The sequence below is a fragment of the Mustela lutreola genome, chromosome 10, assembly GCF_030435805.1.
Source record: "Mustela lutreola isolate mMusLut2 chromosome 10, mMusLut2.pri, whole genome shotgun sequence".
NCBI classification, from domain to species: domain Eukaryota; kingdom Metazoa; phylum Chordata; class Mammalia; order Carnivora; family Mustelidae; genus Mustela; species Mustela lutreola.
The window spans coordinates 65,888,356-65,910,708 of record NC_081299.1 but is presented as its reverse complement, the minus strand read 5'-3'; positions in this window follow the sequence as shown (position 1 = coordinate 65,910,708).

The window sequence follows — 22,353 nt, the reverse complement described above, 5'->3', positions numbered from 1 at the left end:
TCTCCATTGAAGTCTTAAACCCCTCAAAATCATCTATGATGGTAGAATCAACTTCTTCCAAGCTCTTGTTAATGTTGATATTTTGACATCATCTCATGAATCATGAATGTTCTTAATGGCATCTAGAATGGTGACTTCTTTCCAGGTTTTCAACTTACTTTGCCCATATCCTTCTGAGGAATCAATATCTATGGCAGCTATGAAATCTATTTCTTAAATAATAAGATTCGAAAGTCAAAATTACTCCATGATTCATAGGCCACAGTTAGTAGGCATGAAAACAACATTCATCTTGTCATGCATCTCCACCAGAGATCTTGAGTGACCAGGCACATTGTCAATGAGCAGTAAGATTTTAAAAATCAATTTTTTTCTTAACCAGTAGGTCTCAACAGTAACAGAGTTTAAATTATTCAGTAAACCATATTGTAAACTGATATGCTGTCATCCAGGCTTTAGTGTTCCATATATAGAGCACAGGCCCAGTAGATTCAGTTTATTTCTTGACGCCCTAGGACTTTTATAATAGTAATGAGCATTGGTAATGAGCTAAAGTCACTAGTTGTTTTAGGCTCTACCAAGAGAGTCAGCCTGTCCTATGACGTTTTGAAGCCATACATTGACTTCTCTCTAGCTATGAAAGTCCTGGATGGCAATCTCCTTCCAATATGACTGTTTGACCCACCTTGAAAATCCGTTGTTTAGTGTAGCCACTTCTGTTAATAATCTTAGTTAGATCTTCTGGATCACTTGCTGCAGCTTCTACATCAGCACTTGCTGCTTCACCTTGCAATTTTATGTTATGGAAATGGCTTCTTTTCTTAAAAATTTGTAAGCCCACCTCTGCTAGCTTCCAACTTTTCTTCTGCAGCATCCTCACCTCTCTCAGCCTTCATAAAATCTAAGACAGTCAAAGCCTTGCTCTGGATTAAGTTTTGGCTTAAGGGAATGTTGTGGCTGGTTTGATCTTCTATCTGGTTCACTCAAACTTTCTCCAAATCAACAGTAAGATTGTTTCACTCTCTTATCACTTGTGTGTTCACTAAAGTAGCATGTATAAGTTCCTTTAAGAACCTTTTTCTTTGCAGGATCCCTGGGTGGCTCAGTTGGTTAAGCAGCTGCCTTCAGATCAGGTCATGATCCCAGTGTCCTGGGATCTAGTCCCTGCTCAGCAGGGAGCCTGCTTCTCCCTCTGCCTGCCTATGCTCACTCTCTCTAACAAATAAATAAATAAAATCTTTAAAAACAAAAAAAAGAGAGAGAACTTTTTCTTTGCATTTACACTTGACTAACTATTTGGTGCAAGAGGACTAGCTTTCAACCTGTCTCAGCTTTGGGCATGCCTCCTCATTAGGCTTATTTCTAGCCTTTGATTTAAAAGGAGAGACACACAACTCTTCCTTTCACTTAAACATTTAGAGGACCTCATAAAAGCATTAATTGGCCTAACTTCATTCAATATCATTGTGTCTCAGTGAAAAGAGAGGCCTGAGGAGATGGAGTGAGATGAGAGAACAGTTGGTCAGTGGAACAGTCAGCATACACAAAATATTTATTAAGTTCACCATGTTCCATGGTCCTGGTTTGTAGCTTCCAAAAAAATCATAAAAGTAAATCAAAGATTACTAATTACAGATCATTATAACAAATATAGGGGAAATAAAAGTTTTAAATATTTCCAAAATTACCAAAATGTGACCCAAAGCCAGAATGTGAGCAAATGCTGGTAGAAAAATGTGCCTACAAAATATGCCACAAACTTTCAATTCATTAAAAAATTTAAAAAGCAATATATGTGAAACAAAATAAAGCAACGCATAATAAGTTATGACTATACTCTGATAGTAATAAAAATCATTTAAAGCTAAAAAGTGACATGATGCAGGTTATAAACTACATATACCTAGAATAGACATGTTCTTCATATTCTAGGATTCCTTTATCTGCTATAGAATGAGTAACATTATAAGCCATAAATGGAGAGCAATAGACACATATTATAACAATGCCATTAGAAATGATAATGTGGTAACAGTGGAGATTATGAGTATTCAGATTTGAAAACCAGTTCAAAAGTAGAATCAAAAGCATCAGGTTAGATGCTTTGGTTTGGTTATGGGAGAAAAACAATGAGAAACTATGCAAGTGGAGATACTATTTTCAAAGATTATAAAGGATGATATTTTCTGACAAGAGGTGAAAAACTTGCAAGTACAATTTGGGACAAAATTGAGATGACGATTAGATATCTTAGGGATACTGGCAAGAAGGTAGTTGAACATATGAGTCAGGTATAGAAGAGAACTGGTCTGGAGATATAACTGAAATCATGAGCTATTTAAGCAGCACTTAAATTCAGAAGATTAGACTATGTCACCCAGGCATAAATCTAGGCAAAGAACAAAGAAGTCAAGAAACTAAATCTCAAGGCCACCTTTTATAGAGAGACCACAAAGTAAAACTGAATAGGAATGTCCAGTGTAACTAGAGGAAAACCAGAGAAGAAGGATACACTGGAAGGCATGTGAACGAAACGTTCCAACAAGACAAATGATTAACTTTATAAAATAGTGATAAGCCAAGTCTGAGGGGAACTGAAAATTGACCATTGGACTTAGTAATGTAGAGGTCATAGTTGATCTTGACGAAAGTCATTATGGTGAAGTGACTAGAGAAGTAAAAGAATATGCTTTTATATACTTAAGCTTAAAGAATGAAGGACAAAAAGAGAGAGAAACAGGGTTATGTAGGTAGTATGCCAAATAATTGTTAAATCTGGGTGATAGGAATATAAAATTTCATTATCATGTTCTAATTTTGTGTATGTTTGAATTTTTCTGAATAAAAACCTTAAAACAGAATAAAAGTAGAGAATTGGAGAAGCAATTACACACAACTTTTCTTTGTTGCTTTCTTATAAAAGGGAGATGAGAAATGGGGCTGGGGGATGCTAGCTGGAGAGGAAGTAGAGTCCAGAGAGTTTTTTCCCAAGTATGAAAAAGTATAATTTATTTGTACGATAACAGTAATGATCCAGGAAATAGGCAAAATTTATGGTGCACGAAAGAAAGAGAGGAGACATGCTAGTAAGATAATTGAGCAGATAAAATGGAGGGCGGATTCAATAAAAGTTTGACTTTAGATAAGTGGTTATAGGAGTTACATGGGGACTGTGGACACAGTTGTTTCCTGGAGGCTGTGATGGAGAAAGTATGTGGCATCTTTATTTCAATCATTTCTCTGTCTTTAGTGAAATAAGTAAGGTCATAAGCTGAGAGTGAAGATGGGTAAGAGAGTATTTTAAATTTAAGAAGAAAGCAGGAAATAGTTACCTATGAGAGCAGCAGAGTGAAAGGATTGAGTTCCAGTGAGCCAACCATCATGGTTGTGTGCTTTTTTTCTCCACTGTAGGCAGGAACCCCGGTGTAAATGTTGAGTACAAAGAGTTGAATTCATTTAGAGTATAGATTTTTCAGACTTACAAAAAAACAAAAACAAGACAATGAAAGCCACAGCCAAGGCAAAAAGAGGAGAGAGTAAAGAGATTAAAGATTGAGGGCTGTAGGTCATACAGAATCTAACAGGGATAAGAATCTGGGTTATGAGTGTATTTGTATGTTAACTGAATTAAAATGTAAAATTGTTTTCACTAAGACATATTACAATAATGGAAAGAGCCTGAAAATTGGAAAAAATATTGCATTTTTATATTCATGTATATTTATGTACAGTACACTATAAAGATAGTTATATTTTTAACTCCTAAAAACAGTAAAAAAACAAAAAAGAACAAGATGCATAGGAAATTCACAAGAGAGGCTAATAAACATATGAAATGATGTTTTACTTTACTAGTAATTAAGAAAAAAATAGATTAGGGTCACAATGAAATATCATTTCATCATAATCGAGTTGGCAAAAATTTTAAGAGTTGCTTAAAATCAAACGTTGGCAAAGTAGTGAAGCATCAGGAATATTTATACATCACTGCTGGGACTGGGAATTGGTACAATCACTTGGGAGAATGTATAAAATAGCATTGTAAAAAAAAAAAAGAGGGAAAGAAAGAAAAATCATTTAAATGTTTATAGCAGGAGAATGAATAAATAAATATTGGTATATTCATACCATAGGCAAAAAGAATGAATATAAATAAACCTCACAAACACTATGTTGGATGAAAAAAGAAATGAAGTTACACATTGAAACCAATTATATAAAGATTTAAGTATTCAAGACAACATTATGTATTCCTTAGGGATATATGCACATATAGAAAACTGTAAAGAAATTCATGACAGCGCTAAATAAGAATGTTAGGCTACTTCTAGAGGAGACATTGGCTGCGTCCAGTAAAGATCTATAAAGGAAATTTAGCTGTATCAAGCTATTTTTTTGTGCCAGTAGATAAATATGTGGATACTTGATACAATATTCCTTATATCTTTTTGGAGGTCTTCAGTGTTAATAAACTTTAAACCTAGAAATCAGTAATATATTAACTAACAACTTCAGAGCTACTATAATAATGTCTCCCATTTTTCTTTCTCTTTTCTTATCCTCATACACTTTCATCTTTTTCTTATTGCTCCTTCAGTCCAACATACAGTGACTCACTGCCCATTGGGTTTAGCACTGCACTTTAAAAATTGTACTTATTTCTTTGAGTGTGCAGTCTTTTAATAGTGTTCTAAATTTTTTAAAAGTACTACACTGAGAAACATGTATATATGGGTAGGTGCTTGTCTTGATCCTAACCATTAAGAAGGGTAAAAATATAGAGCAATTATTCTTTTTTGAATTCATCTATTTCCATGAAATCTCATTAGTTAAAACCAATAGCCCTCTTACTCCCTGAGGCAAGCAAAAACTCTTACCTAATTCATATTATGAAGTTTGACAGACAGACTAATTTTCCAAAAGTTTAAGGTTTTCCATTAAAGTTTCTATTCAGGTGTTTTTTTGTTTGTTTTTGGATGAGAAAATATGCCACTCCAGCTCACACATATTTGTTGTATGGACCTTAAACTTTTCTTTTCTAATCTCATTTTACATCCTTCCAAATTATTAACCAACAATGAGGCACTCTTTCTGTCCCTTCTCTTAGAACTGAGAGGTAATTTTGGGAACTATAATGGACTGTAACACATAATTTCTATAAATTTCATTTTCTCTACTCTTCCTTTACTTAAATCAGCTGTAGAGATTTTTCTTCTCCTCAGATCAAGTTCATGAATTTGCAGTTTTCATTTTGATTGGCACTAGAAGCAGGTCTAAGTTATAAACAACCTAAAAGAAAATAGATCTCAGATTTTCAGAACTCAGTTTACTGTATATCCATAGAAATTTACATCACATGTACCACACATTTCCTTACTACTTTATATGTCTTTGTGGAAATTTAAAATGAAGAGTGATCATATATACCAACTAATAAATATTCCTTTTCTGTCCATTTAGTCAGGGCAAGATATCAATGTAGCATCCCTGTAATGCCTACACATAAGTTTAAATGAATTGGCAAGTGAATACTCAGTGAAAGAAAGTGTTGAAGTTAAAACTGGATCTAATTTAAGCAAAGGAGATAGAAACATTTATTGAAGTCAAGTTTTTTTATAAAATGATAAAATTAAGCATGAATTCTATGCGTAGTAGTCAGCTACAAAGCAATTTAAAACTTGATGCCATTGTGTTTCTGCACTGTATATCCCTCAGGGGTATCTTTTGAGATTATGACAGTAAATACTAATGACAGGGACATAAAGTTTCAAAATATTTTTAAATTTAAAACCCCCTTAGTAAAATGGAATGAGCAAATGGCTAGGAGTCTACTTTCTAATTTCATATTTATTTCTTTACTTATTCACTTATTCATCAATCATTTAACTACACCAACTATGTGCCAGGAACTTGCTAGGCAGTGGGGTGATCCAGATAAATAAAATATAGTTGTTGCCTAGAAATTGCTGACATTCAAGTTGAATAAATAAGGTTGTAGGACTGCCCAAATCAATCTTTCAATGCCTTCTTTTGTAAGATAAAGAAAATGCAGGTCCTAACCAATCTCACTGATGCAAGGATCAAATGTGCATGTGAAAGTTCTAGCTAAACTCTTAACCACAAATAGGAATACACTGGAAAGGAGACTATGATTTTTTGGATGCCTCTCATGTCCACAACTTCTAAGCAAAACAGCCTCATGTATGTTAAGGAACAAAAGCAATTTAATTCTGTTAAGAAGGGTTACCTGCTTTTCATGAGGATCAAGTTCCATTAGTTAAATCCAGATTAAAGACAACCAAGCCAAGCCTTTGGGTTTCCAGTCTAGCATGTAAGAGGCTTGCCACTCTACCCTAATAATATGAAAACAATGATTGACTATAAAATCAACATTTCTTAGATGTATAAGAGAACTGAGATTACAGGGCAAATTGCCATCCATAAAGTTGGAGACATCAATAGGCAAATACTGAGAATCACAACTTACCTCAGCAGAAACCCAGGAGCTGAAACCTCCATGGAAACCAGTGCCAGGGTACAGAAACCTGAATTATAACTGATCAGCTGCTAGTGGCTCAGTAGGGACAAACCTGAGATTAAAACTCCAGAGGAGGGGCGCCTGGGTGGCTCAGTGGGTTAAAGCTTCTCTGCCTTCGGCTCAGGTCGTGATCTCAGGGTCCTGGTATTGAGCCCCACATCCAGCTCTCTGCTTAGCAGGGAGCTTTTTTCCCCTTCTCTGTCTTCCTGACTCTCTACTTACTTGTGATCTCTCTCTGTCAAATATATCAAATCTTAAAAAAAAAAAAAAAAACTCCAGAGGAATCCAGTTATTGGGCAACCTCCCACTTTTGTGAGCTTTACCTCCTGGAGCTCTACATATCAGAGAGAAATCTCCAGAATATTCTGAAAGGAAGGAAAAGGGAACCATTTTGAAATACCCAACACCCCTCTTTTCTTAACAAGGTCTGCCCACAGGAGAATCTATTTAACCAAACCCTAATCAGCTGGATTTTATCAGAACCAAACTGACTGGGGAGAGAGGGGTGGGGAAGGGAAATACCCAACTCCAGCTAGACCTACTCTTCCACACGGAGAAAGGAAAACAACCCAAAACCAGTCTCCTCTGTCCATTCTGTCCCACCTAAGGGGGTGAGGAGGAATGAGAAGCACACGTGATATTCATGGTTCAGAGGTACAGGCTCACTAAAAGACTGAGACCTAATCACAGCACTGCAGAATGCTTTGTCTCTTCCCCCACCTCACCACCACATTACTAAAGGCCTTTCTATGGCTATTTATGACAGCTGACTGAAAGACCCTCGATCCGCACCCAAGAAGCAGACACCAAGCCTCCACTGGATGCAAGTTGCAAGAGGTTTATTGGTTATACAGGCACCTGCGGATGCATCAGCCTTTGTGGGCTGAGCGTGCCGGGCTAGGTTGGGGAACAGATTATATAGGGCAAGGGTTGGGGTGGCAGGAAGCGGTCTTACAGAAGCAGATGCTTGGTTACAGGAATCTGATTGGTAAATTTAAATCAAGCATTGTCAGGCACTGGGTTTAAGGCAAGGACACAACGGTTTGTTCTGGTGGGCCTTGGCTCAGCACTCTGGAAAGTCCCAGGTACACTCTATTCCTCATTTGTCTTTTCTTTTGACAGACCGAGTGATCACAGACAATAGACATCCTGGTATGTGTTGCCATCCGGCTATGGGGACAATCAAGCCTTCAGCAAGGGGAGAGGGGGTGCTGTGGGGACATCAGGTTACTTAAACAAGCCTTTAGCGAGGGGAGAGGGGTCTTTCACTGACATATTCAGCTGTCAAGAAAAAATTACAAGACATATTAAAAGACAAAAACATAGTTTGAAGAGAAAGCATGAAAAGCAGACCCAGATACGACAGGGATGTTGGAATTATCAGACTAGGAATTTTAAACATCTGGATTAATATTCTAAGGGCTCTAATGAATAAACAACATGCAAGAATAGATGGGCAAGGTAAGCAGAGATACAGATATCCTAAGAACCAAAAAGAAATGTATAAGAGGCCAAAAACAAAATAAGAACAAACAAACAAAAAAATACTTAACAGATATAAGGAATGCTTTTTATTATCTTATTAGCAGATTGGATACAGCTGAGGTAGAATCTCTGCTCTTGAGGATACCCCAAGAGAAACCTCCAAAACTGTAAAGAGAAAAAAAAATACTGAAAAAACAAACAACAAACCAGAATTTCTAACAACTGGCACAACTACCAAAGGTGTAATATATGCAAATTGAGAATACCAGAAGACGACAGAAAAAAACTGTTGAACAGAATACTGTGCACCAGTCACTAATCTCAGGGGAGGAGTCCAACTATATGAAAAATAGCAAAGAACATTGCTATGTCAGCCACCAGCAGCAGAAGTTAAAACACTTATGCCCACTGCATCCTCATATAAGAGTCACGAAGAACACACTTGACTTAGCACTAGAGGGAACAATACTTTGCTTACATAGAAACAAGCCAGGAAATGATCAGATTCAATAGTGGGTGCCTGTCTTCCATGGCCTGCTGATCTCTCCTGTCAGCTGTCAGCTGCTGTAGGGCAATTTGTGTACAAACACCCAACTTGTGCCTCAGTGGAGAGACCTCATCCACTTTCCACAAGGAACAGATATAGCAGTGGGGTTGTCCAGGTGCCGTAATACTCACACACATAAACAGGACAAAGGAGCATACATTGAACGTGAAACAGGAAAAGATACTATCACAGAAGACAATAAGCCCAGCACGAGCTAGGTGGGCTCTTTATGTCTTGGTAAGGAAGTATCCCAGGCCCAAGGTCCATTCTTATGCAGCTAAGTGAAGGTTGAAAGATTTTGCACAGTGCTGCCTTTCCCAACAGAAACAGAAGAAATATTTAAAACAATAATGACTAAGAACTTCTCTAAATTAACATTAGACATGAAACCACAGATCCAGGAAACTCAAAAAACACCAAACAGCATGAATGCCAGAAACATTACACCATTTTCCACTACACATTTTCCAACAAAAGAACATCAAAAATAAAGATAACATTTTTTGAATGTTAAGAGTATAAAACCTTGCCTATAAAGGAGCAAAGATAAGAATTACGTATTACTTCTCAGAAACCATGCAAACAAGGAAACAAAGAAACAAAAAGAAATTTTGTTTCTAGCGTTCTATACACTGTGAAATTAGCTTTCAAAAATGAAGGAGAACTAAAGGTGTTCTTAAACAAAAAATGAGGGACTTTCTTGTTAGCTCTTCTAAGAAATGTTAAAAGAAGCTCTTTAGAGAAAAGGAAAATTATATAGCTCAGAAACTCAGATCTACATAAAGAAAAGAAGGGCATAACAGAAGGAATAAATGAAGGTAAAATAAAACACTTGTATTTTTCTGATTCTTAACTAATCTAACAAATAGGTGTATTCAAAATAACCACAGCAACGATGTATCCATTGATGGATAATGGATAAAGAAAGCATGGTATATACAGAAAATGGAATATTATCTAGCTTTTAAAAAGGAAAAAATAATGTCAGCTCTAAGTACATGGATGAACCTGGAGGACATTATGCTAAGTGAAATAAACCCGTCACAGAAGGACAAATACTGCATGATTCCACTTAAATGAGGGAATTAAAATAGCTAAACTGAGAAGCAGAGAGCAGAATAATGATTATCAGGGTTTGGAGTAAGGGGGAAATGGGGACTTGCTGTTCAACAGGTATAAGGTTTCAGTTATGCAAAAAGGTAAGTTCTAGAAATGTACTGTATGACATAGTGCCTATAGTTAACAATACTGTATTGTGCACCTAAAAACTGGTAAGGAGATAGATATGTGAAGTGTTCTTACAACAATAAAAAATAGAAAAAAACTCAGATGAAAAAAATAAAGATATGTAGGTTGCTATAATGGTGAAAAGCTAGCCAATGTTATTTTTCATAAGTAAACAGATGAATGGATTCTGATATCTATGTTGATAGAAGTCAGAAGTTAGTAGAGTGATTACACTGGAGTGGATAGGAGTCCAAGTATAGATAAGGGATTAAATGAGACGTCTGTGGTGTTCATATATTGTTTATCTTATTCAGGTGGTGGTCAGTGCATGACTTTTGTGAAATTATCAAACTCTAAAACTAAAGTGTTTTTTTTGTTTTGTTTTGTTTTCCTTTTTTTCTTTTTTTAGAGAGGGAGAAAGAACCTCAACACAGAGACCAATGCAGGGCTGATCTCAGAACCCTGAGATCATGACCTGAGCCAAAATCAAGAGTCATGTTTAACTGACTGAGCCACCTAGACTAATACACATACGCACACACACACACACACACACATAGTATATTATGTATTACACTTCAAAAAAAAAATGTTTTTAAAAAAGTAATCTTATATAACCTGGTGACTATCACTTCACATACTAAAATAGGCCAGAAGATAGGGACATCTTAAATGCCCTTTCTGAGAGTGGACATGGGTATGTATATGCAGTTTCCATGCCCCCAGCCGAATACAATAAATATAGCACCTCGACTTCTTGACAGTTCACCCAATTAGCTCTAGTTTGTTAGAATTTTTTTTTATCATAAACGGATGTTGAATTTTGCTTTACATGATGAACTAGATTATAGGATTTTTATCTGTAATCTTTTAACAAGAAAATTACATAGAATGCATAAGATTAAATCAAACAGACTTTTCAGGTCATGATGTTTTATATACTGCTTCATTCTATTTGACTATTTTTTAATGATTTCACCTGTTTTCTGAATATTATTTTCCTACTTCTTAATTTTGAATCAAGATTATAGTAGTTTCATAAATTGAACTAGGGTACATTCCTACTGTTTTTATTCTGTAAATTATTTGTTCAAGATGAAGCAGATTTATTCCATATAAATGATAAGATTTACTTGTAAAACCATCTGTGAGTAACATTTAGTGGTATTATCTTCATGGAGATTGTTAATCAGATTCACTGTATTTAATGCCTGTGGGATTATTCAGTGTTCTATTTCTTTCTGAATTGGTTTGGTAAGTCACTTTCCTAGGAAGTTTTCCCATTCCATATGTTTTCAGATATATTGGCATAGATTTGTTTATAATATTCTATTACTATCTTTTAAATGTCTACTATATCCTTAGTTCCACTGTCATTTTAATTCTTGACATTATTTGTATTTTCATTCTTATCAACCTATAAATGGTATGATGCTTTATAGGTATTTTAACAATCATTGTGTTAACTTAGCAGTTCTTTTATTTTGTATATTTGTTTTATATTCCATTAATTTCTTTTCATCTCTTTATTAGATTTGTCTTCCGAATGTATTTAGGTCTGTTCTCGTTTTTCTAACTAAAGTTGGACACTGAGCTCATTTATTTTCAGTCTTCTTTATTTTCTAATAGAAGTGGCAAAGACTATACATTTTTATTTAATCAATTTGGTTCATCTACCTAGTGTTAATATGCCATATTTTGTTATCATGCAGGAAACATTTTTTATTTAATGTCTCTTTTGATATTTTCATCCAGCCAATAATCATTGAATTATATTTTTAACGTTCTACTATAGAAATAAATTTTATTAAATATCATTTTATAACTGATTTCTTATGTGTTTTGGAGATTTTTAGCATTTCATTTTTTCCAGCTTTATTGATATATAATTGACAAATTAAAAATTGTATATATTGAAGGTATATAACATGAAGGTCTGATACATGTATACAATATGAAGTAATTACCACAATCAAGTTAATTCTCACCTATTTCTAAAGTTATAGAATTGTGGTCAGTAAAGTAGCTGCATGATAGCAATTTATTAAAAATTGTTGAGATTTTTTAATGCACTAGCATTCATTAAAACAAATCGCATAAATATTTCATGAGTATTTGAAAAGGACTTATATTCTTTGATTGTGTTGGCTTCAGGAAAAGATTTATTATTAAATAAAGTTTGTTAAGCATATTCTTTAAATTCCATTTGAGTTAATCAACTTTTGCTTTATCTATTAGCTACATACAAGTTAGAATTACTACATCTTCTTGGTGAATTATGCCTGTTATCATTATGTGGTGATTGCTTTGGTCTTGAATAACATTTTTGTCTTAAAGTCTATTTTTTCCTCTCTTAATAACGTCTATGCTATTTTTTGGTATTCACCTTAAATGACTTCTTCCCTCCTTTCATATTCAACGTTTTGGCATCTTCATATTTTTGGTTTATTGCTTGTAGAAAACTTATAAGTATAACTGGACTTGGAAAACTACCCTTGACAATTTCCATCATATAAAGGGAGCATTCAGTTTGCATGCAGTTGATTACTGATATATTAAACCTTGTTTATATCATTTTATTCTGAGCTTTCTATTATTCTGCTTTTATATGCATTGTTTTCTTTATTGCCTTTTTTTTTTTTTTTGGAGGAGTTTTCCAAGGGTTTTTGTTATGCCTGAGTTTTCACATCTGAGAGACCACCAAGGAGCCAAGCACTGATGCAATCACACGAGAGTTTATTCCACAAGCTTAAGCTTGGGCCCAAGTATACCCAACACAGTGGAGTAGGGACTTGGACCCCGAGCTTAGTTAAGGCAGGGGTATTTATGGATTCCTTTTACTAAAGCAGGGTGGGGATTCCTGGAACCAAAGCAGGGTGGGGATTACTAAAACAGGGTGGAGTGCTCTAGAACTAAAGCATGGTGGGGCTTCTTAGAACTAAAGTAAAGTAGCGGAAAGTTCAGCCCTTGGGCGCAGGGGTCTGAGATGACTGCCGGAGCTAAGATGACTGTACTTATGCTAAAGCTAAACCTGAGGTGGGATGGCCTTAATTTTCTCGGCCTCCACATTTCCCCCTGAACAATTTTGACCCTTAAATCTTTAAGGTTGTTGAAGGTGGAAGGTCTCATCTTCTATAACTTCTTCCTGCTGAGTAGGGACGTAGAGTATGTCCCTACCTACTCGGGTCAACATTGATCAGTTGGGAAATGTATAGAGGAGTTCTCAAAGACAGAGGCAGCTGTGTCCAGGGGTTTAAATCAATCATTAAAGGAGAGAGGGACTGTTTAAAGTGCTAACCTGAGTAGGTCAGAACCCAAGAAATATTTTGTGATAATCTGGAACATCAAGATGGCTGCACTTATGTCAGGGCTAAACTAGAGATGGGTATAGCCTTTTCTTGGCCTCCACATTTTCACTTGTTAATTTTTCATATTGTTCCTTAAATCTACACATTTGAGTCTTATCATACTATTTCTATTCTTTTATGATTTACATTTACAATTGTATTATGAGTCTCTAAAGAAACTCTAAATATAATTCTCCTTTCAAATAACAAGAACTTTGAAAGTTTTATATGCCCCAATTTACGTGATATTTTATCATTTTTACTTTTTATTTTTATCTTTTCTATTTTTTACCCAAATTATACATTATTATTTCATACAATTAGCATGTATATGTTTTACACACATGTTCATTAGTTTATTTTCTCACCATTTTTTCTTACTTTTCAGACATTCTTCTAGGATCATTTTCTTTCTTCCTGAGATGCATACCTTATTTGCAAGTTCTTTTAATAAGGGTCTATTGATAGTAAAGTCCATTTTGTTTAGTTGCAAATTTCTTTTCTTTTACTTCACTTGTAGAAAATAGTTTTGTTGGGTGTAGAAATTCTCTTCCCACTTTGAAGATATCTTCCATTATATTTTTTAAAATATTTTTTTTATTTATTTGACAGAGAGAAGTCACAAGCAGGCAGAGAGTCAGACAGTCAGACAGAGGGGGAAGAGAAGCAGGTTCCCCCCTGAGCAAAGAGCCTGATATGGAGCCCTACCCCAGGAGGCTGAGATCATGAAGAAGAAGATAATTTGTGGCTTTTAAAAAATATTTGCTGGAGTATTTGTTTTTCTTTTGGCATAGTATAGCTATTTTAATACAAAGTATCAAGTATCAAACTATTTCACTTCTTTTCATTTCATAATGACTTGTGTGTCATATAAAATCATGTAAATTTCTAAAAACTTACCAACCATTGTGTTCTAACATTAATTTTTCTCATCATTTTATTCTTTATTTCTGGAACTCTAATCATATCAATGTTGGACCATCTCCATATATCTTACATATCTTTCACCTCTTATTCATGTTATTATATCTCCTTTTCTCTCTGCTAGAGATTGAATAATTTCTTCATTAATATTCTCAGATTTATTTAACCTGCTGTTTCATCTTCTATTCACTTTATTTTCTTTCATTTTCATTTCTCTTTAATTAAAATCAAATCTTTCTGGTGTTTACAATAACTTCTTATACACTACTATTTTTATTCCATCTTTTTAAAAAAAAAACCCTTATATGCAATTACTTTGTATTCTAAATCTATTAATTCCAATATATGAAGTCCTTGGATATATTTATCTAATTGTGTTATTTCTGCTGTATCTCCAACATAATACCTTCTTTTCTGAAGTGCTCAGCATTTTTTAATCTGAATTAATGTTTTACAGAATTTAATCTGTTGGAATCTTGAGATTTTCCTGGGACCTCTTTCCTCCTGAGGGAATATGTCATGAGAAGAGCTGCTTGGGAACAGTTTAAGTTAATTTCTTATTTTAATACGCTCAATTGACATGAGTAGTGAAAATTTGAAATCCAGAGTCCCCTGAGAGAAGTACAATGTTTCTAAATTATGAAATAAGACTATCATTTTGATGATTATCATTATTTTTAGATCATATGTTCATTTTTTTTGAAATGATACAGACCAGTGTTTTTTTTTAATGTTCCTTCTGATGTTTAGAAAAATTTTGGTAATCTACTCTTTAGCTAATGTGTATTTTTTTTATATTATCCCAGATTATTGTAAGTGTGTGCTATTCATCTCTTTCTAACTTGGTGGCCTAAGCATGATGTCTAATTACCTACATGCTGTATCATTTATGTTTAAGATCTAGGTAAATGACACATATATTTGCTCTTAGGAACATCTCTTCGATTTTGTTTACTTAATGCTCATTGGTTTAGTTTCAGCAAACTATTCCTACTTTGGGATCCTTGGTAATGTTTCTTACTTCATAAGCTAAAAAAGTCACTCATTTAAATACAAATACATGTTAAAATTAACCCAGGATCAAGTTGTGTTGAAGAAGAAAGGTGTGTTTGCTTCTTTATTTTTAGAAAATCCAATCAATCAGAAATCTGGAAGCGTAAGTTTCTAAAATGTAATGTGGCTTTTTATCAGATTCTTTGACTTCAAATGCTTTAAGAGAGGACAGTCTGAGGCTGAAAGCCAAGTTTAAGGATGATCAGGATATAAAACTGAGTATTTTCCCAATACAATGCTACCCATAACATCAACATTTTTAAAAAAGATTTATTTATTTATTTCAGAGAGAAGTGGGGGGGGCATGGAGAGGGAGGAGAGAAAGTCTTAAGCAGACTTTGCCCTGAGTGGTGCTCAATCTCACAACCCTAAGATCTCAAGAACCAAGAGTCCCACACTTAACCAACTGCACAACACAGGCGCCCCAATAGCAACATTTTTTATTCTACTTTTTTTTTTTTTTTTTTTTTTTATTTATTTATTTATTTATTTATTTTTTCCTACTTTTTTTTTTTTTTAAATTTTTTATTTTTTATAAACATATATTTTTTATATACATATATTTTTATCCCCAGGTCTGTGAATCACCAGGTTTACACACTTTTTTATCTCAACTCTTCATTTACAATTAAGAGGCATGTGATTTACTAAATTGCTATTCTAATATAATCTGATTTCAAAGGTCATTAGAATAAGTTAATTTTGGCTTTTCAAATGTATTTCTCTGAGGCTCACTAATTAGAAATTGCTTCTAATCTTTAAATGATTAATAGTCATCAAAAATATGATTTAATGATTTCTGAAAAACTTTTAGACTTACTTTTGAGATAAGCTCATTCGGTTTAACCCCGAGTGTGCAGTATATGTGGCAATGACTGACTGGAGTGCTAAGTTAGGGAATTACATAGGTTTCTTTGCAGTCAATAAAGCCCCTCTTCTAGACTATATATAAGTGGATATAATCTCTCATAGATCCAAAGACAAACTGTCCTGACTTGAATTCAATGTGGATAAAGGCAGAAGTAAATTGCTCTGCTAAATAGAGAGTTGAGGTCATTGAAATCATCACTCCATTGAATGATATTTAAAACAAAACTGTGGACAAAATTCAACAAAAATAAAATAAACAAACTCCATGTTGTATGAGCCAAAGAATACTTGAAAGTGTATGGAGTGACCAGTGATTGGCACTTTTATAATTACCAGATCAAAGAATACTTTTACTTCTAAGGACATTTTACTTTTAGATGATTAGGCAATTTTACATCTCCCAGAGTAAAATCAACCTCTCTATTTGAGTTAGCACAAAGGGGTTTGATTTAGTACAAAGATCCCTTTGGGTGCTAAATTGCTTACCTCTCTTCTGACCCAGTGTCATCCTTACTATATGGTACAATGACCTACAGATGACAAAAATAGGCATTGTATTCTACACAATCAAATCTAGTAACATATTCAACTCCTCACCTATGTATTGTCCTTATTTCAGGTTGTTATTAAGTTTTACAAAATATTAATTCGAGATAGAAACACAAAACACACCATCCAAAAAGGTAAATCTTTGTGACATACCAAGTCCTTCAAAAAAAAAAAAAGAACAAATTATATATTTCTCATTAAAAATACTTCCATTGAAAAAGTAATGTTTTATTATTCTTTAACAAGAATATAACATAGAGAACTATTGTAGTTAAATTTTAAGAAAGTAACTTTGATTCACTACATCAACAAAATTTTTTAAGATCTTACTTTACAATCACATGACAAATAATACCAAAATTTGTTATTTTTTTTAATTCCTACATAAGTAAGTTCCTTATTATAAAACTATAATATTTGATAACTGACTAATCTTATTGATGATCTTATCCAACTCTTTCACACTATAATTAGGAAAACTAAGATCTGGAAGCATTAATATGATTTGGACAATGTAACAAACTTACAAAGTGGCAAAGTCAGAACTAGCATCTCAATCTTCTGGTTTCTCATGTAAAAATTATAATGCAAAATTACTGAGAGAGAAATAAAAACTCCCATATTCCTATAATAGTAAAAAATATTGCACAATATTATAATATTGCAAGAGAAAATTCTGTAGAAAATGAGTATGCTTCATTTTATTCGAGGCTATATTTTGGCCCTTCTGACACGAAAACCTGGCCTTGAGTTAAAATTAGCTTTGCCATAAAGTTGAAGTACAATTATTCAGCAGCGTCCTCTAAAAGAAGCAACTAAGAGAACAGTCTGAGTTGATGAACCTCACGGCAGATTGCAATCAGAAACATTCACTGTAGACAAGACATTTATGTTAAAATACAAATTCCAAGTCAGTTGATTACTGTTACATTTTGGGTTCTGACATGATGATCAGCAATATGCTTTTCCTAAAAATATTTTCTCTAAAGTTAAGTGGGGGGGGGTGCCTGGGTGTCTCAGTCGGTTAAGTGTCTGCCTTTGGCTCAGATCATGATCTCGGGGTCCTGGGAAGAAGCCCTGCATCAAGATCCCTGCTGAGCAGGAAGTCTGCTTCTCCCTCTTTCTCTGCTCCTCCCCCTGCTCATGCTCTCTCTCTCCCTCAAGTAAATAAATTAAAAATCTTTAAAAAAAAAAAAAAGTTAAATGGGTAAAATACATGCATGGAATTAGCACCACATCTTAAACTGAGTTGGAACCGAGCTTCCTTGCAGTTATGTAATTTTTTTTTTTTTTACAATGTCAACTGTCATTTTTAACTACTATTTCTGTTACTGAGTTGTTGGGAGATTTGAAAAAAAAATATGGAGTTTTCAGAGAAAAAGCAAAGTATAGAGATTAAAAATTTTATGTCACCTTTATCCGCATATAATGACACTTGAAATAATAGTCGCTTCATGAATAAGTCTTTGACCATGTACGTGCCAATGTCATCATATAGCAAAACAGAAAGTATCGAAAGTGTTCATTTTGTTTAAGCTGTAGTATACTGACACGAAATATACTAATTTTAAGAAACATATCTCAACAACAAAGGCTACTAAAACAGAACATATATTTTGGGATATGACATAAACCATTCCCATTCTAATTATGTATTCGGAAGTTAAAGTAAATGCCAATGTCATCTACCATAGCTGCCTACTTGGTCTGGTGAAAATTTACTGTGGTGGCAAGGAGCAATTTTCCTAATCCTGTTTTGATCCCCAAACAACATATGAAAGTGGTACCATGAAACCATAATTAAGTGTCATGAATACACTAGGAGGAGTACCCAAGAATATCACCGAATTTCAACAGTCATTAATGTAACTCTGTTACCTAAAGAGAATATGTTTGCAAAAAGAACACCAACATGAAAGACATATTCTCAAGTGATAATTAAAAATGCATTTCTAGGGCACTTTGCAATTCAAAACATCCTACATTCATTCTTATACACTTATGCTCTGTTCACTCTTATTTTTACTTCCACCAACACTGCCAAGTACCAAATGCACATTAAAAGTATTAAAATGGGCAATTCACAAATGTCAGCTTTCCTTACCGCTACGGAGGAGAATCATATTTTCCCTCACAAGTGTTAAAATAATGTCTTCCTCTAAACAATCTCTCCTCGAGATCTTTTGTTCTTCTATCAAACATTATTCTTGGTTTTCTAGTGAATTGCCACTGAGGAACATTCTATTAGAGGTGATTAGCTGATGTCGCATTTTTGTTTTTGTTTCTGGTTATCACGTATAGAAAACAAGTTAGAAAATATTTGCAAAGGCCTGCTTAATTTCTCAGAGTTTGAGGAAGGTGGGGAGGACGAGTATAGCGTCAAAGATGAAAAAACCACCTTCTTTGTCGGTGGGAGTTTTATGCTGACACATATCAACAGAAGTCATGTACTGGCTTTTCAAATACTAAAGTAAAATGTTAAAACAAATAAGTCCCTAATTAATCCTAGAGCCATTTACATAATGGTACATATACTACTCAAAGATATTTCTAATCAGCTTCCTGTAATCACCCTGGAGGTTTTGTAAAACTGAAGAAATTAACAAGTCCTTGTTTTCCTGGATACCTAGGAAAGGGGGAATAAAATGTGTGTCTGGTCTTGGAGTCTCCTGTAACCCATCAATATGGTAAGTGTGGTATTCATTGTGGGCAAATCATGGACTGCTGGTATGTTTTAGAGCTATACACTAACCTTGTTAATTCAAAGGAATAAGGCAAGACTGAAGTAGTCCAAAGGAATCCAAAACTGCTCTGCTTTTCTACTCCGCTTCATGTCTTGCTGCCATATTTCGGGCTGAGGATTAGTAAGAACTAAGTATTTTCAATGCCTAAAATTTGGCACATGTCTCTAGCCTCAAAAAATGAGAATACATTCAATTCCACTAGAACTTACACTGTCAGAGTACCAAATACAAGGTAGCAGAGGTAGTCTAGGGGCAAATAGTGGAAGTCATTGTAAGCTACAGTATTGTGGAGTCGATGTGTCCCCCCAAAACTCATATGTTGTATCCTAATGTCCAATATAATTCTATTAGCAGGTAGAGCCTTTGGGGGGTAACTAAGTCATGAGGGTGAAGCCATCATGAGTGAGATTAGTGCCCTTAAAAATAAGACCCCAGAGAGCTCTCTAACACCTTCTGCCCGCTGAGGACATAGCAAGAAGACTATGAACAAGGAAGTGGGCTCCCACCAGACACCAGTTCTGCTTTATGCTTAATCTGAACTTCCAAGCTTCCACAACTGTAAGAAATAAATTTCTGTTGTTTATAAGCCACCTAGTCTAGGGTATTCTGTGATAGAAGCCCAAACTGGCTAAGACACATGGTAAAATGTTTCCCTTTGTCTAGCAGTTAGAACATTTTAAGTTGGGGAACAGTACTAGGTTTGTATTTAGAAAAGCTACTCTAGTTTCAGTGTAAGGCAGAGATCTGCAGAAAGCAAGGTTATTGGCAAGGAGAACAGTTAAGCAAATGTAATTATAGGTAAGAGAGATGGTGTTTGGGTAGAAGGTTAATGAATATTGTCAAGTGGTCAAGCAATTCCTGAGTAGCAAGGTGATGGCAGCTACTAGTTTGGCTTGCCACATTTCTATGGATTCAGTCGGTAAAAGACAATGAATCTAAATGGACTTGGACACTTTATTACTCAAACAAAGGAAAGCAAAGGCAGTATCAGCATGCTTTCAGCTCCCTGTGACCCTAATCCCACAGCGTGACACAGGACTTAAGGGACCAAATGACAGCATAATTAGTACCTTGCTCTGCTGTGAATGAGCCATCTCTGGACTGCAGTTAACTGGTGGCTCTATAGCTTACACCTGCACCCTAAGGGGAGGAGTTTGTGGGAAGTCCCATACCTCACCATAATCAGGGAGGTGAATGAGGTGGCCTTGTAGCCACCTCCCATTACATAAGGAGCCTCACACAAAGTAGAGAGGGGGGTGAGATCAGAAAGGATGAATATCCACCATTTGCATCAGCATGGATGGGACTGGAGGAGATTATGCTGAGTGAAGTAAGTCAGACGAGAAAGACAATTATCATATGGTTTCACTTATTCATGAAACATAGGGAACAGCATGGAGGACATTAGGAGAAGGAAAGGAAAAATGAAGGAGGAGAGTCTAAGGAGGAGACGAACCGTGAGGGACTATGGACTCTGGGAATCAAACTGAGAGTTTTGAAAGAAGGAAGGAGCACCTTTGAAAGAAGGAAGAAGCAGCTTCCCGCTGAGCAGGGAGCCCAATGTGAGGCTCGATCTCAGGACTCTGAGATCATGACCTGAGCCGAAAGCAGATGCTTAACAACTGAGCCACCCAGGCGCCCCTCAAACTGAGAGTTTTAAATGGGAGAGGGATGGAGAGATGGGTGATCCCGGTGGTGGGTATAAAGAACATGTATTGCATGGAGCACTGGGTGTAATAAACAAACAATGAATCATGGAACACTACATCAAAAACTAATGATGACTATGGTCATCATTAGTATGATGATTAACATAGCATAATTTTAAAAAAACTGTAATAAAAAAAAAAGGAGAGGGGTGCCTGCATGGCTCTGTGGTTTAGGCCTCTGCCTTCAGCTCAGGTTATGATCTCAGGGTCCTGGGATTGAGCCCCACATCGGGCTCTCTGCTCAGCAGGGAGCCTACTTCCTCCTCTCTCTCTGCCTGCCTCTCTGCCTACTTGTGATTTCTCTCTGTCAAATAAATAAATAAAATCTTAAAAAGAGAGAGAGAGAAGTGGATGAGAAACACTGTTGTGACAGTTCCTCACAAGACTGCCTTTCTTACTATAGCACAGGAAGGATCATGAGACATTCACTAAGATCTGAGTTGGATTAAAAACAAACAATCCAATTAGAAAATATGCAAAAGGCATGACAGATATTTCATCAAAAAGGACATACAGAGATATGAGAAGATGGCCAACATCATTAGCCACTATAAAAATAGAAGTTAAAGCCACAATGTGTTATGACAAGACACCTATCAGAATTTCTAAAAATTTTTAAAAATTGATTATAATGGTATAAAAATTATAAATGTATATGTACCTAGCAATGGTTTTATAATACACACAGCAGAATCTTACAGAATTAAAGAAGTGAAATAAAGTCCTAATTATTGAGGATTTTAATACCTCTCTGACTCAGTTGATAAGATAGATGATAGAAAGATAGGTAGAATATATATATATATATATATATATATATATATATATATGTAAAAAACATATATGTAAACATACATTTATATATACAGAACACATCTGAACAATTCTTGCCCAAATTTACCTTTTGGCTAGCCCTAATCAGAAACATAAAGAAAAGGCAATGTTGTTGAGCTTAATCAAGAGGACACATTACAAAACCCATATCTACTGAGATGGCTGTTAAAAGCAGCAATTAATCAATCTTGGGGCACAATTTCCTGGAAGAAATATAAAGTTCATATCAGGTCATAACATCTTCGGTGGGAAAGAAAGAAAATGTATTCATTGATTCTCAGCAAATGTTAGTTGAATATTTGCATCTCCCCTCCCCCCAGATGAACCTGTAGCCTCTGTTGGCCCTCCAATTTTGTGAGAATATGATGATCCTGATTCTTCCCAGAGAGTGGTGATACAAGTTGAATAAGTCAGAGTTTCCTTTAAGGTAGAACCCAGCCACAATCATTGCAGAATCTTAAGACAAGAGGGTTAGAAAACAAACCACCAATCCCACTGTTGTCACTGACCTTGAGGCCTTGAGTCA